The sequence below is a fragment of the Bubalus bubalis genome, chromosome 19, assembly GCF_019923935.1.
Source record: "Bubalus bubalis isolate 160015118507 breed Murrah chromosome 19, NDDB_SH_1, whole genome shotgun sequence".
NCBI classification, from domain to species: domain Eukaryota; kingdom Metazoa; phylum Chordata; class Mammalia; order Artiodactyla; family Bovidae; genus Bubalus; species Bubalus bubalis.
Window position 1 is genome coordinate 65353474 of NC_059175.1, and position 15148 is coordinate 65368621.

The 15148-nt window shown below is 43.4% G+C and overlaps 1 protein-coding gene across 1 annotated transcript in view; it reads right to left on the reverse strand.

Moving 5' to 3' along the window:
• The window catches only part of ADCY2 (adenylate cyclase 2), a 456951-nt gene that overhangs the window by 72398 nt on the left and 369405 nt on the right, over positions 1–15148 (reverse strand). The gene's annotated exons all lie outside the window — the stretch shown is intronic.

The following is a 15148-nucleotide window of genomic DNA, read 5'->3' on the forward strand; positions in this document are numbered from 1 at the left end:
TTCACACATGAGACCAGTAGACCATGTTGGCATTCTTCTTACAAGCTGGGAGCAAATTCATTAAATTTCTATGACAAACTACAACACGCTTGTATGTCCTTTAAGAGAGACCTGAAATGATGTTTAAAAATTCTTCTGGTAAAGGAAAAATACGCCAGTCAATTAAACGACTCTGGCGGATGTGTTGCGTCTCAGATCACAGCTGTGAGGAAGCTGTTTTCAGAAATTCAGGTGATTTGTGTAGAAAACAGCTGAACATGCAGCTAATCCTCAGAGTTCATCTGGACCACACAACACGATAGTTTGGAACCTGTCCCTATGAAGATGGCACCCAGCGCTCTCCGCTGTGGCTCGAGGCGATGGCTGTACCTCATCCTGTCCTGAGAGGGCTTCCCCCACGTGGAGAAGCTCTACTTTTTATTATAAAAATACTATTTTTAATTGTGTTAAAAATACATAAGATAAAATACATAAGATAAAATTTACCCTCTTAACTGTTTTTTTTTTTTTTTAACATTCTTAGGGCTTTTTTAAAAAATTGGAGTATAATCGCTTTACAATGTTGTGTGGGTTTCTGCCATACAACAAACAAGATGAATCAGCTATATGCATACTTATAACCCCTCCCTCTTGAGCTTCCCTCCCACTTCATCCATCCCACCCCTCTAGGTCATCACAGAGCACTGAGTTGCTGCTGCTGCTGCTAAGTCACTTCAGTCGTGTCCGACTCTGTGCGACCCCGTAGATGGCAGCCCACCAGGCTCCCCCGTCCCTGGGATTCTCCAGGCAAGAACACTGGAGTGGGTTGCCATTTCCTTCTCCAATGCATGAAAGTGAAAAGTGAAAGTGAAGTCGCTCAGTCGTGTCTGACTCCCACCAGGCCCCTCTGTCCGTGGGATTGTCCGGGCGAGAGCACTGGAGTGAGGTGCCACTGCCATCTCTGGCACTGACTTGGGCTCCCTGTACTAGGCAGCTGCTTCCCACCTGCTATCTACTTCACACGTGGTCATGCACATATGTCAATGCTGCTCTCCCAATTCGCCCCACCCTCCCCTTCCCCCACTGTGTCCACGTCTATTCTGTAAGTCTGTGTCTCTATTCCTGCCCTGCAAATAGCTCTTAACCATTTTTAAGTGCAGAGTTCAGTAGTGTTAATTCTATCCACTTTGCTGTGTTGCCTTTCCAGGTGGTGCAGTGGAGGGAGGAGGGTTCAGGGTGGGGCACACATGTATACCTGTGGCGGATCCATTTTGATATTTGGCAAAACTAATACAATTATGTAGAGTTTAAAAATAAAATAACATTAAAAAAAAAAAATCTGCTTGCAAATGCAGGACACATGAGTTTGATCCCTGGGTCGAGAAGATCCCCTGGAGAAGGGAATGGTAACCCACTCTAGTATTCTTGCCTGGAGAAGTCCAAGGCCAAAGGAGCCTGGTGGGCTACAGTCCATAGGGTTGCAAAAGAGTCAGACACAGTGGACGTGACTGAGCAAGCACCCACTACAGGATGAGAGATGGTTAGAAAGGTGACCAGCCCTGTGGCTGCGGCATCAAGCCCCCACAGCTGTGAAACTTTATGCAAGTTACTGACCCTCTCTGGCCTCGGTTTTTTCCTCTCTGAAATAAGAATAACAATAGTATCTGCCTCTTTGGCTTTTTAAGAGATTTAAATGAGCTTCATAAGGTGCCCAAAACAAGACATATGTGTTCGTTTCTCTTCTATTTGTGAAGAAAACATATTTCTCAGGAACATTTCAGTGACTAAAAATCTGTTTGCTTTATATCTGCATGCATGTGAAGTCGCTTCAGTCTTGTCCAACTCTTTGTGACCCCATGGACTATAAACCGCCAGGCTTCTCTGCCTATGGGATTCTCCAGGAAAGAATACTGGAGTGGGTTTTCTTGCCCTCCTCCAGAGGATCTTCCCAACCCAGGGATCGAACCTGTGTCTCTTATATCTCCTGCATTGGCATGGGGGGTTCTTTACCACTAGCACCACCTGGAAAACCCTAGATGAACGTAAAAAACATTTTTTTCTCTCCTTTCTACTATAGTTTTTTTTTCCCCTCCAGCTCCTGGTATAAAGAGATGCAGAACATTTGTCTACAGCATCTAACCCCCTGTGATGTGGAATCCCAGGGCTCACTCTTTGGGCAGAGTCTCCCGGGACCTCCTCTGGTTTCCCCTACAGCCTGTCTGCAGGGATGAGCCTGTGCTACCCTGGGCTCCAGGGGCTGAACCTCAGGCTAGCGGCCAGGCTCTGCAGAGCGTCTTCCTGTTAGCAAGTCAGGGGGAGCCAGATTTATGCCTTAAGTTTCTTCTCCAAAGCATGGTTCGGATGGGGGCTGGTGATGTCCTTAAATCTGTTGTCTGAAGAGAGGCCCTTCAATGCTGTGGACATGTGGTATCATTCAGGATGACACAGCTGGAGGACGCTCACCTGAAAGTGTATCATTATCCTTCTAGCACATTCTACACTGAATAATATTAATACCACACTGAATAATACTATAACTAATTAATAATTATTATAAATATATTTATAAATATATATATTTGTAATATATTTACAAATATAATTAAAAATTATTAATAAATAATTAATATAATTAATAATATTAATACCTACACTGAATAATATTAATAAGCCACAGTACTTTTGAACTGTGGTATTGGAGAAGACTCTTGAGAGTCCCTCGGACTGCAAGGAGATCCAACCAGTCCGTCCTAAAGGAAATCAGTTCTGAATATTCATTGGCAGGACTGATGCTGAAGCTGAAACTCCAATACCTTGCCACCTGATGGGAAGAGCCGACTCCTTGGGAAAGACCTTGATGCTGGGAAAGATTGAAGGCAGGAGGAGAAGGGGACGGGACGACAGAAGATGAGATGGTTGGATGGCATCACTGACTCGGACATGAGTTTGAACAAGCTCTGGGAGATGGTGAAGGACAGGGAAGCCTCGTGTGCCGCAGTCCATGGGGTTGCAGAGTCACACAACTTAGTGACAGAACAACAACAATACCATAGACCAGAGTCAGATCTGCATTCCAGAGGAGTAGCTATAACAGAGTGTAAAGAGCAGAGATTCAAAAGGATATCATAGTCATCCAGCTCATATTAAAATAGAAGATGATGCATTTGGCTGGATCCTGGCAAATGAAGACAATATTTATGTATTTGCATCCTAATTAACTAGGATTAGGGTTTTTATTTAAAAGAAAATTATTAAAATGGATGCTTTTGTGTCTGTACACAGAAACTGTCAATAGATATGATAATAAAAATCTTAAGAGCAGAAAACACAAAACCGCTATTTCAAGAGAGTGTTTAACTCTAGCTCAGATTCCATGTCACAGTCAATTAAGTCAAATATTTAGTTATTACACAAACATATTGTTGAAATTGTAAAATTTTAAAAATGACTGTTTGAATTTTTGGGCCAATGCATGGTGATGATATTGCCAAATATGCCAGCTGATGGGACTATGTCCTATTCTGCACATAGACTAGGCATGTGCTGAAGCAGATGTGGGCAGACACACATGGTTTCTGCTCCTGGGACACACTGGGCAGTGACACAGTGGCGGCCCTAGAAACTCCTCCTCCGTGTGCCTACTGAATACACGGCAGACTGTCCTGGAAATCTGCCACGGTCCTATTCAGTCCTGCAAAGAGCCATCTCCTCGAAGCTGCTCACTAAAGCTGCACGGGTATGGTGCGCACTGGGCCCCGGGCACCAGGTTCAGAATGAAGTGGGTTCATTTCCGTCTCTGTTTAGTCTTCCTGTGTGCCTCCAAGCCCTCATATGCAATTGTTCTTTAACCTGTTATATCATATACTCATTGTTCTCCAGGTCATAGAGGCAGGCAGCTGCCCCTATCTTTTCATCTCTTCATCAAATCGAGGCAAAGTAAATACAAATGTTCTGAAGCATGAAAACTGGTAACACTACTGGTGAGAAGGGCAAGGATATAGATGGTGGTGACGGGGCTACAGATCCTGAACTATGAAGACAGTGCAGGAAGGAGAGGGGGAAGATAATGACCTTCGAAGTAAGAGAAGAAACCAACGATGGGCAAAAGGAGAAAAGTACTAAAAACTTAAAGTAGAAAGACTCTGACTGAGGAAAAATGGGAACACTGATTTCATTTGTTGTTCTGAATAAAAACTACAACCTATATCCTAACTTGATAATTTAGTTCAGTTTATTCTGTTTTGGGTTAAGTATTCAAATAAAGTCCCTGAGGATAAATAGTTTTTCAAAGTTAACACCATCCTAATGAGACATTGGGCTTCTCTGGTGCTCAGATGATAAAGAATCTGCCTGCAGTGCAGAAGACCTGGGTTCGATCCCTTAGTCGGGAAGATCCCCTGGAGGAGGAATTGAAAATCCACTCCAGTATTCTTGCCTGGGGAATTCCATGGACAGAGGAACCTGTCAGGCTACAGTCCACAGGGTTGCAAAGAGTCGGACACGACTGAGCAACCTATACGTAACAAGACATTACGGGCCTCCCAGGTGGAACCACGGAAGAAAATCCACCTGCTAATCTTGGAGGCGAAGGAGATGAAAGAGCTGCGGGTTCGATCCCTGGGTCGGGAAGATCCCCGGTATAGGAAATGGCAACCCACTCCAGGATTCTTGCCTGGAGAATCCCATGGACAGAGGAGCCTGGCAGGCCACAGTCCATGGGGTCACAAAGAGTGGGACACGACTGAGCATGCACGTGTGCGCGCGTGCGCGCGCACACGCACGCACACACACACACACAGTGAGACATTATAAATGATACAACCTCAAAGAATATTGTGGCATTTATTTAGAACATCCTCTTCATATGAAGATGAGAGCAAGCCTGCTATCAGCTCAGGGTAATCATTCTGTTTGATCTTTGGTTTAATCACTGGCATTGTTTGGGCCAAATCTGTTTCTTTTCCGTCTTGATCATCAGCAAGGCTCACTGTATCGTATGATTCTCTTATTACCTAGAGCAAGCTCACTGAGCATCTTCTAGAAATGCTCTTGGCTGTTAATGCCACATCCATCCACTGATCAATATGGAATTGGTACTAAGTGTAGTGGGAGAGGCAGAAGGAGAAAGAATATAAACGTACGTGAAAACCCTACCATGGAGTTGGTGCTGGGGACGGTGAGCAGTGTGGGTTGCTAGAAAGAGTCTGGAATGAATGCTAATGTCTTCATCCAGTACAGGCAGAAGATTCTCCACGTAAAAATAACATGTTCATACACGGTGTTTTGGATTAAAAATGAAGAAAAAAAAATCTCTGCCAAAAATATTTCCCGTTCCTTCCTTCCTCTCTTCCTTTTTTGTGTTTTGAAACTTCTGCGTTGGAAACAGTAGGTAGACTCTGCAGTTCTAGATTCCTCATCATTCAGTGTGATAATTATTAAAGCAGATTGGGTTTGCAGTCTCATTAGTCTGTTCCTTTTTAAAATAAAACGAGGTACCCACAGAGAAGTCACCGCTTATATAAAGTGAAATGTAATAAAGTGAGAGACATTTCAGAAAGTTTTAAATATACCACAGTGGTTCGGTAACAAACTTTTATGATTAAAAAATAGAACTGCTCTTGTCTGAAAACTATGGTGAAGTTGGTCATGTAAACATGCACTTTTGTTATTTGTCTAGAGGAACACCTACCGTGGCATTTTAATTGGGCAAGGACTCTCACTGTCATGCAGCAATAATTGCTTCATACATTTGGTGTCACAGAGACTGATGTGTCTACTTTAATTATCTAATTGTACTTGGACTTCCCACAGGCTTTTAGTTCTGAGGCTGGGAAAGACTGAAGGCAAAAGGAGAAGGGGGATGACAGAGGATGAGGTGGTTGGATGGCATCATCGACTCAATGGACATGAATTTGAGCAAACTCTGGGAGATACTGGCAGACAGAGGAGCCTGGTACACTGCAGTCCATGGGGTCAGAGTTGGACATGACTTAGTGACTGAACAACAACAAATATTTTACAAAATCATCCTGTTTCTCTCACATGCCTTGGCTGGGCCATAGTCCTCTGTTATTCATCCACCGAGTGGCCCTCACAGCACCATCTACATCATGTCACTGAAGTGAAGTCACTCAGTCGTGTCCGACTCTTCGTGACCCCATGGACTGTAGCCCACCGGGCTCCTCCACCCATGGGGTTTTCCAGGCAAGAGTGCTGGAGTGGATGCCATCACCTTCATCGTGTTCTCTTTGCCTAAATGCTTGTCTCTGGCCACTTGGAGACCTGGTGGAGCCACCTCACAACTCATGTGTGTGTGTGTGTGTGTGTGTTTGCCACACTGGACAACTTGTGGGATTTGGTTCCCTTTCCAGGGATCAAACCCAGGTTCTCAGCAGCGAAAGCACTGAGTCCCAATCACTGGACCACCAGGGAATTCCCATCACAATCCTTGTATTCCCAGAGGCAGCCCAGACTTCAGCAAATAGAACTCAACAGATTCTCGCTGAAAAAGCTCACCGTCTTAACAGTGGACCCAGAGAAGAATTCCTAGGGGTGTAAAACAAAGAAGGAAGCTACTGATAGAAGGATAGAGACTGTGGGATTGGCCCCAGAGTGTCCTGGAACTGAGCATCAACAGGTTGGGCTTTTGATGCCCACAGGGAAAAGATGTTGTCTTGGGTCTGCAACAGGTGGGCAGCTGGGACCAAGACCGCTGAATAAAACCAGAAGCCTCAGAAGGATATTCTCTCCAAGTGGAAAAGTCTAGAAAGTCCATACTGTAGACCAAGAAAGTATAAATACACTTCCAATGCGAACTCAGACTCTAAATATGGGTGTTGGTTTTGAAATCACATTATCTGCTTCACAATGAGAATCTCAAGGTGAGTGGTTACTGATCAGACCAAAAACCAGAGAAAGGTCTTGGGGCTGCGGCTGCAGCAAGAACAACGCTGCTTATGATGACACGTCACACTGCAGGATGCAGCACGCATGCCAGTTGGGAAGGGGGCAGTCCCTACTGAACACGGTCTCACAACAAATAAAAACGTTGAGTTACATAAGGGGCTTCCCAAGTGGCACGGTGGTAAAGAATCTGCCTGCCAATGTAGGAGGTGAAAGAGACACAGGTGCGATTCCAAGGTTGGGAAGATCCCTTGGAGAAGGAAATGGGAACCCACTCCAGTACTACTGCCTGGAAAATACCACGGACAAAGGAGTCTGGCGGGCTACAGTCCATGGGGTTGCTAAAAGTCAGACACGAATAAGCACGCACGCTCGCACTATGAGCTGCAGAAGACAATGGACCATCCAAGGAAGAATCAACAGAAATAACAGATAATAGAATGAGTATCATAAGATTTGCAAATCAATCTGAAGTAGTCTATAAAATAAGATTAAATTTTAAAACCTGATGGATTAGAGTTCATAATGATAAGCAGTTAAGAGAAAGTAACAGCTTTACTTTATAAATGAGTTCCAGAGACTCTTTAGCGACAAACATGTAGAAATTGAGATTAAATACTCAATAGTTGTGCTGAAGAGTTAGCTTTAAGGAGACAACCCATAAAATAGCACAGAAATATAGAGATAAAATGTATGTAGTTGAGGAACAGGAGGTACAATAGAAAGATTGAACATACTTGTAATGAAAGTTTGAGAAAAAATAGACTGAGAAAAAGGCAAAATACAGGGAAATATGGGACAATGACATCATGGACCTGGAATAGAATATAAGCTCTGGAGAAGGCAATGGCACCCCACTCCAGTACTCTTGCCTGGAAAATCCCATGGACAGAGGAGCCTGGTAAGCTGCAGTCCGTGGGGTCTCTGAGAGTCAGACACGACTGAGTGACTTCACTTTCACTTTTCACTTTCATGCATTGGAGAAGGAAATGGCAACCCACTCCGGTGTTCTTGCCTGGAGAATCCCAGGGACAGCGGAGCCTGGTGGGCTGCCATCTATGGGGTCGCACAGAGTCGGACACGACTGAAGCGACTTAGTAGCAGCAGCAGCAGTCGAGATGAGGCACTGAGTCCCATCAAGGTAAAAGAAAAGTAAACCTCTTCCTCAATACAAAGAATCTATTGCCCAGGACAAAGAGCAAGTTCTACAAAAATAGAGAAAGGACATCTTATCAAGGAACCACAACTGGACTAGATTTCTCCTCAGCACATTAAAATCCAAGAAAATACAGACTCATGTTTTCAAAATGTTAGCAACATTATTGTAAATGATTAGTCAAAGAGGAAAAGAGGCTGTTTTTCTTTTTTTTTTAAATATAAAAGCTGATTGGGGTATATTATACATAGGCTCTCATGGAGAGGATTACAAGAGGAATAATCCTATGGAAATATGAACAGTGCATCTGGAGGAAGGCAGGACATCCAGAACAATGGTGAGCGAAGAGACCATTAAACCAGAATACCGATAACAACAAATAACATGAGCAGTGTAAATTCAGAAAAATCTAGACAACGTTGGACGGACAATGGAACAGGATTACAGCATGGTGCCTGCATTTTTTGACAAGAAGATGGAGACAATAATGGAGCCGGTGAGAAATGTGCATGTTACAAATTTTATGTTAATCCCTGAAAGAAAAGACGAGGATATGTAACTGCCAAGTCACTAGAGGGAATAAAGGAGACTCAATAAACTCCATTTGTCCAGGAGATGACAGGAGATGAGGAAAAATAAACAGAAGCAAATAACATATATAATGGATTAAAAAAAAGCAAAAGATGACTAGCAATAACTGTAATACACATAAATGTATTATGCTTGCCAGCTAAAAGAAAGAGACTCTTGGATCAGAGAACATGACATACACTTAGATGTTGTTTACAAGAGACACACCTGTATAGCAAGGAAAAGCCGAATAAGAAGATGGGAAAATACTAACCAAGAGAAAGCTGGCAGGCTTATATTGATATTAGAGAAAATAGACTTCAAGGGAAAGACACTCCTGTGGGTAGGAAGCTTTTCTATCAGCTGGCATGTGGCCTATTTTCTGTCCCCAGGACTATCTCTATATTGGTGCTTTCATCTCTGCCGGGAACAAGGTTGGTGGGCTGATACTGTGTTATCTCTGCCATACAAAGTGGCAAGAAAGCCACACGGAGAGAAAAATTTCTCCTGACATTTTCTAACATTTTCGTTTGCTGAATCTGGCATAGTTCTTCTAAAAGACACTTCATCAAGAAGGTTTTTGTGGGCGGCGTCTTTGTTATTTATGGTTACATCTCTTGTGTTTCTTGCAGAGATTTAAGGCTGCTTCAGGTAGTTTAGGAAAGTTAAACTTGGCAATAAAAATGCACTTATTGTTATTACTACCATGACGATGACAGCTATTATTATTTTTTATTGCTGATTGTTTGGAGTATAAACTTCTATCTCTTATTCTGCATCTTAGTTTCTACTTAGATAAAGTGGATTGTTTTGATTATCAAATAAAATAATACGTAATGAAAACACTTTGAAGGGCTCTCATATATGTGAAAATACTTTGCAAGTATTACTATAAACTTTCTTCCTCAGAATATTTTGAGTCTAAATTGACTTATAAATGAAATTTTTTCTCTGTCTTACTGAATGTCTTTTAAGATGCAGTTATACCTTGTCCAAAATCCAGTTTTACATAAACTAGGTCAACAGCTGAATATACTGGAAAACTAGACAAGAAGCCACTGTGAATTAGGTTCGACGTGATGTTATCTTGCCTGACTTTTTTGCCTTTGAGCCACTGATGCTTAGCAATCACCACGAGGCCGCTTCAGTACCATGACGGTCCATGACCAGGACGTGGACACTCCTCCTTCAACACCTGCCAGTGTCTCTCCACACACAGTCAAGCATCCTCCGGAACTTGCCTCCAATTTAGTACAAGGATCCTAAGGCTTCTTCCCAAAGGCTCCAAAACCTACTTGTTGTATAGTAATACTTCAGGGCAAGTTATGAAACCTCTCGACCTTCCCTTTCATTAACTGTAGAGTGAGCATTCCCTCCAAGGACTCTTGTGTGGATAAATGAGCCAGTATACATAAAATGCCTAGCAGAGTTAAGTCTTCACTTTTAATATAATACAACATTTATCATTTTTAAACTGAACTGAGGGCAGATATAGAACTATTCACGGATCTCGCCTGTCCTAAGCAGTCTACATTGGTTCTGAAGGTTCTTATCCAAGGACAGGGAACTTTTGCAGATCTTGCGGTTCTCGTATTCCTGACCGTGATCCAAAGTCTCCAATTGCATCCTCAAGGGATCTACTTATGGCTCCTGCATTATTTTTCATGCAGGGAAACTTTTCTTTTAAATAAGTAGAAATGGAAACTCATGGAAATGAACAGCATCTCGGGCCCTGGGTCCCTCATCCAAGTGCAGACCAGGACAAGGTTATCTCTCAGTTCCCTTTCAGCTCTCAAGATTATGACTCTGAAATGCTAACCAGCATCTGCTGTAGAAAACCAAGGACCTCACCGGAGAACTGATGCAGAAGTGCTGAAGGAGACCTGACAAGTAAGCACACAGGATGCTGGCCCAGGATGCTGGCAGGCCAGGAGCCTGTCAGAACTGGGAGCAGGGATGCGGCAACTGCGAGCTGGATTCAGAACTGGGAGCTTGGGAGAGGTCAAGTCTGGGTGAGGCTGGGGTGGGGCTTCTCTGAGCAGTGGTGCCAGTGGTTGCATCTGCAACCTGACATTCCTTCAAGCTGCTGCTGCTGCTGCTGCTAAGTCGCTTCAGTCGTGTCCGACTCTGTGCGACCCCAAAGACGGCAGCCCACCAGGCTCCCCCGTTCCTGGGGTTCTCTAGGCAAGAACACTGGAGTCGGTTGCCATTTCATCCTCCAATGCATGCAAGTGAAAAGTGAAAGTGAAGTCGCCCAGTTGTCTGACTCTTCGCGACCTATTAAATACTTACTTTGCGTTTCAAGTGTCTGGAACAGTCAGTGAACAAAACAGGGCTGAGATGAACTCATTCACGATTTTTTTTCATCTAAAAGAATACAAATAGGAAGCCCAACAACCAGGCACTAGGTGGAAAAGGCTAGTTTTCCTTTTGATAATTTTCTTCAGAATTAGCTGGTGAAGGTCACAAAATTATTTCCAATGGAAGAGCCAGCCCGAGGCACTTCAGAGTCAAGGAATCATGGCACACGTGAGAAGGAATTTCAGTGCAGCAGGATGAGGGCTGTGGACCACCATTCACTCCTTCATACATTCATTTACACACCAAGTCCATCCCCACCCAGGGCTTCTGGAGGAAGGAGAACGATCAGGGCTCACAGGGAACATAAGTGCCTGAGGATGAACACGGGAGCCGGGTGGTGAGACAGAGGAGGTGGTACGTGGAGCCAAAGAGTGGAGGAAGGGAAAAAGAACCCCATGGATATGACAGACATCCAATAATGCTTACTTGCGTGCATGTGCGCCAAATCGCTTCAGTCATATCCGATGCTTTGCGACCCTATGGACCACTCCTCTGTCCATGGGATTCTCCAGGCAAGAATACTGGAGTGGGTTGCCGTGCCCTCCTCCAGGGGATCTTCGTGACTCAGGGATGGAACCTGAGTCTCCTATGCCTCCTGCATGGGCAGGCGGGGGATTTACTACTAGCGCCACCTGGGAAGCCCAAATGTTTATTTAGCATGCACTTATTATAAACACATCTACATGTCCAGCATTCTGCTGGATTCACTGGGAGACAGACAGCAAGTGAAGGAAACAACCCTGGTCTTAAGGATCCTTAGGTTAGTGTGACATCCTTAGTGTGACAGAAACAGCAGTCATGCTCAGCAGAAACTTTTTAAAAAGGGGATCAAAGGGATGTCACTTATTGAGCACTAAACAACATGGCACAGACCCTGTGTCCCATGGCGCTTCAAGAAGGGCCGTCACAGGGGCCGGCGAGGTTCCCGAGGAAGTTTCTAGGAAGGAGAGCAGGTGCAGAACCCACCCCCACGGGCAAGAACTGAGACGTGGGCAATGTGTGCGGGGGTGATCGCTTCTGGAAGATCCTGGGGATGGGGTGGACTGGCAGCAACCAGAGTGGATGGAAAAGCGGGGCTTCTCACAACAATCAGGATGATAACAGGTTCCCTGACATTTTTCTCTGAATGGGTCACTGAACAAATACCACTGTGTTTTTTTTTTTTTTTTTTTATATCAACAGGAAAAAAACTGCATTTGATTTATCACTCTTAGTTTTTACCCATTTTGATGTGTCCCTACGTTCTTATTAAACCCAGCTGGTCAATGACCCATCAATTTTATTTACTTGTGCTGCACTTTTTGTGCAAAAGACGATAATAAAGGTAAAACTTGTGGAGGAAAAAAAATATCTGCCAGGCTTACCTTTTTTCCATCTCCTTTACAGAAGTATTTTGATTTCATTTTTCATGCAGAGAATTTAATACCAATATTAGCATTGACGCTGCCTTTGGCATTAAATTTTCAGAAGGTTAACATAAGTTAGTAGCACATGAGCCTGGGATATTCAGTAGTCTTTCATAAACCCAGTATTTAATCCATAAAAAAGCACAAATCACAATCAAATCTCATACTTCTCCATGACCACTGTGGAATATTTGTGATATATGTAGGGCTTTTTCCTTCTTCAACTTAAATTTATTCTTTGTAGAGTGACACTAAGTATTACATTAAATGTCATGTGTAAGAATGGTAATTTTTTAAAAAAAGACAGAAGCAAGCATTTATCATTTTGATCTTTGTTCTAAACACTCATATTAATTTTAAAAAGTTAATGCTGGTTTCTGTTGCCTAAAATACAGGTTTGTCTAAAGTGCTCTAAGAATCAGTTCAGTTCAGTTCAGTCGCTCAGTCGTGTCAGACTCTTTGCGACCCCATGAATAGGCACTCTAAAATCTGCAGTGATGGAAACTAATAGTAGTTGCTGTTTGTTGAAAATCTGTCAGTATCCTGTTAGGTACTTCTATCTCCAGTCGTCCCGAGAAACTTTGAAGACGGTTGTTCTCCAAACTTCATGTGAGGAAATTCTGGCTTAGAAAAGACAACAAGAATCTCAACAGTGGTATGTGTAGTTTTTGACTGAATTTGGAGGGTTGAATAGAAAGCACATTTAAAGCCTTTGTGCAATACCATGTTTGATGTTGTATGTTAAAGAAAAAATCCTTACAGACTATTTTAAAGAGTGTAAAGAACCCCCTGGTGGAACCAGAAGAATTCCTTCTTTAATTTTACCAGGATTACACGTGGACTAAGGATCTCAAGTGGCCAGTAGGGGGAGACTCGGGCACGGATCCTATCCATTCAAGTTGAGAGAGACCAGATGTCTTTAAGCTTGGTCTTCCTGACCACTTTGGCAAAGCACAGGCTTCCCCCTGGGAGGAGGTAAACATCGGTTCATTTGCAGCCTTGAACTTTTCTCTTTGGGACAACGCAGAGTTAAAAAGGACTTTGTAGCATCTGGTGTGTGGGCATTAGAATCCTGGGATGCCCCGAGGGAAGGCTCTGGTTTCCAGGAGGAACCAGAAGCCAGGAATGTTGGATTTTGATCACCCCAAGGCTCTTACAGGAAGGACCCAAAGCCATGGAAGTTCAACACTGTGGTCAGATTATAGTCGGGCTGAGAGGGGAGACGTTACTGAAACTTTCTCACCAAGGCAGGAAAGTTGCCCCAGGGATTCTCCCTTCCTCCTCTGGCTCTGTGTTTATTTTTTATAGCAACTTAGTGGACCAGACGGTAAGGAATCTGCCTGCAATGTGGGAGACCCGGATTGATCCCTGGGTTGGGAAGATTCCCTGGAGAAGGCAACGGCAACCCAGTCCAGTATTCTTGCCTGGAGAATTCCATGGACAGAGCAGCCGGGCAGGCTACAGTCCATGCATGGGGTTGCAAAGAGTCGGACACAACTGTGTGACTGACAGTTTCACTTTCAGTGGAAAGAAAAGTCAGTCTGAAACCCTAACTATGGACTATACTGCCACCGTCAAGACTGGATTCCAAAAAAACGAGAAGTATGTCTCCTCAGACACAAGGATATATACAGCTTTAATGAGAGCAGGGTTTAGATTTCCAACAGAACCACAAATGATCATCCCTATTCTGAAAACTGGAGAAACAGGCTGCAGGTGTCTTTGGGGAGTCAGGAAGAGAAAGGGTGGAGTGTGTGTGCGTCTCCACCCAAGGGGAATCTGCACACAGAAAGTCAGGCTTCCTCGTATGTTGGGAAATCCTCCTATCTCAGAACTTGACAAAGATCCCCATGGTCAACAGTTACTCCATCTTCTCTACAACCTGTGAGGTCTTCAGGGGATTTTAAGTGACTTGAGATGCCAATGTGTGCATTTGAGGAAATCAGAAACCACAGTCTTACTTTTGGAAGAGTTTCCAATCCAATTGGAAACATTCAAACTATGATATAGCAAACAGAACCCACCAAAGTCTGCAAAGGTCCAAGGCAGAAGGATGCAGCATCCACTGTCCAGAGGGAGAGACATGCTTTGGAATCTTAATCCTTTTTTTGGCCAAATGATGCCATATATCAGACCAGAATGCACCCAATGCTTGGACTCTGGTTCAGTCCTGTTTCAACTCATTTCCAGTGAACAAAATGAAACCTTGACTATCTTTTGGGACGTCTATCTCATTGTTGGCTTTCTCAGGATGCTCTCACAGATCCAGGGCCACCCGGCAACAACTGCTTTACACTCAAGAGTCCAGTGAGGTCTACTTCTTATATCCTGAACTAGCATTTAAACCATAAGCTCTGACAATGATTGGTTTTAAGCTAAAACACTAATAAGAGATATTTTTACATTTGTTATTTTCATATTTTCCAAAATTTTATATCTTGTGGAAGTCATTACCAAAGACACACTTGGTTTACATTTAGTGCTCCTGGTCATTAAAAGCCTCCATTACACTAGTATTTGCTGTTATAAATACTCTGAGAACTTAAGAGGGATAGTACAAAATGCTGACAGAAACAAATAAACACAAATGTGATTTTATAGCACGCTATCCAATATTTCAGGTAACCTTTGAATTAGTGTCTTGGTTGTTATGGGCTTCCTCAGTTCATAGTCTGGGCTGTTGACATGAAGGATTCTGGCTTCTCTACTGGGCTGTGTATCTCGTGAAACAGTAAATCAACAAGCTCCCTATTTTGATCGAGCAATCAGTTTT